The sequence below is a fragment of the Ipomoea nil genome, unplaced genomic scaffold, assembly GCF_001879475.1.
Source record: "Ipomoea nil cultivar Tokyo-kokei standard unplaced genomic scaffold, Asagao_1.1 scaffold2932, whole genome shotgun sequence".
Classification (NCBI taxonomy): domain Eukaryota; kingdom Viridiplantae; phylum Streptophyta; class Magnoliopsida; order Solanales; family Convolvulaceae; genus Ipomoea; species Ipomoea nil.
The window spans coordinates 13,814-15,601 of NW_017619360.1; the positions used below are offsets into that span (position 1 = coordinate 13,814).

The 1,788-nt window shown below is 35.0% G+C and overlaps 1 long non-coding RNA gene across 1 annotated transcript; it reads left to right on the top strand.

The window, feature by feature from the left end:
- The first annotated feature begins 733 nt into the window (after window positions 1-733).
- On the top strand, window positions 734-1,426 carry LOC109162320. Its single transcript, XR_002051066.1, has 3 exons — window positions 734-874; window positions 962-1,107; window positions 1,394-1,426. It is a non-coding gene; the product is annotated as an uncharacterized LOC109162320 (long non-coding RNA).
- Window positions 1,427-1,788: the final 362 nt, after the last annotated feature.

The window sequence follows — 1,788 nt, forward strand, 5'->3', positions numbered from 1 at the left end:
TAACCTCTTGGTGACTTGTAATTGCAGGTCAATTAGTGTTCTAGCCAACTCCGATGAACCTCCGGCAACCATCCAACCAAATTCCCACAAAAAGGACAAATACCGGCGACCATTGATGGCAATGGTTGCCGGTCGCTAGATTTGTCCTTTTTTGCTGAAATTTAGTCGGGTGGTTGTTGGAGGTTCATCGGAGTTGGCTGGAATCCTAATTAACCCGCAATTACAGGTCACCAACAGATTAGTGGATTTTATTGCTCTAAAATAACATGTTTGTAGGTTTAATTGCAACTTCTAAAAGTTTAAAGGTCTAATTGACTTTTTAGATAAAGTTTAGGGACTTATTTGATTTTTTTTTTTCCAAAAAATAATTGTTATAGTTAAAATTTAAAATTTTTAAAATGTTATTTAAGTTTAAAATTTTTTAAAATAATAGTTAAACTTTAATATAATAATACATAATAATTATTTTAAAAAAAATACTGATTTGGAACCGGAACCCTTATCCATCCGTACAGTGTACGGTTCTGGTTTCGATCCGGTTTTAATAGTCCACATTTCAATTCGAATCGAACCGTGGTCATCTCCGATAAGCGGTCCTTGAGACAGATTGGTCAAAATAAAATTGTAATACTAGACTATCTCTTATAAGTTATAAGTAACAAATATATTTTATATTGTATTGCATATTTGCATTTTTATATTTATTTATACCCGTCCCTGACAGTCTCACAAGTAAATAATTCGTGAGGCTGGTGTCACATTGTAAAAAAGGGCCACTACTCATTGAAAGCGCTTTGAGTCGGATCGCCGAGTTGGGACGGGAGATTTTCCGCTACACTTTCCCGTTCTTCGTACAACTGCACAATCGATCCATGTATGCATATTGCATTACATTGTAATTACTTCTTATAATAATATATATATAAGTTTGAGAATTGCCATATTGTTTATCCATCGTCAGAGAGCAATCATGGAGACGAATAGTCAATCCCCGGAGTTTGATTTGCCTGTTCAAGTTGCTGATGATCGGAGACTCCGGCGTCGGGAAGAGCACTCTTCTCCTAAGCTTCACGTCTGAAAGCTTCGAGGATCTATCCCCCACCATTGGTACTGCTCTTTTTGGTTCTAATTTCCCGGAGTTCAGATAATCATGGGTTTTGAATAACTTGACATTTTCTGAATCCATTATAAATAAAATCATATGCTTTAGATTTTATTTCCGTTCTTGTGTCCTTGGAATCACATAAAAGCTTGTTAAAATCATGGGGTTGATTTGCATATACGTGTCCACTGTGTGCTTTTCCAATTGATATTTTATAATGGAAAGTTTTCAGTTTTATCCTCATTTGATGACCATTCTGAATCTGGTATATGCTGATTTTTATAATGATAGGTGTTGATTTTAAGGTGAAATATGTCAATATGGAGGGAAGAAGATAAAGCTTGCAATCTGGGATACAGGTAATACAGAATGGAATATTGCTTTCACCTGTTTATTATGGTTTTTAGTTCCCTCATCTGAAGCTTTTATATTTGACCTCCTGCCCCTCAACCTTTCGAATATTTACTGCTACATTTTTTATATTTTTGCATATTGTTATGCTTTCTTTCTGGTTATGCAACACAATGTGCTTTACCCCAGCTTTTTGTACTAAAAGTCCAAAACAATGACATAATGAGGCTGATTGCCATGTTTTATCATTTGAACAATATGTTTTCTGTCTGTTGCATTGAAATCTAAGAAATGGGAGAAAACACTGTGCTTTGTGCTGGTATAAGAACTTTAGT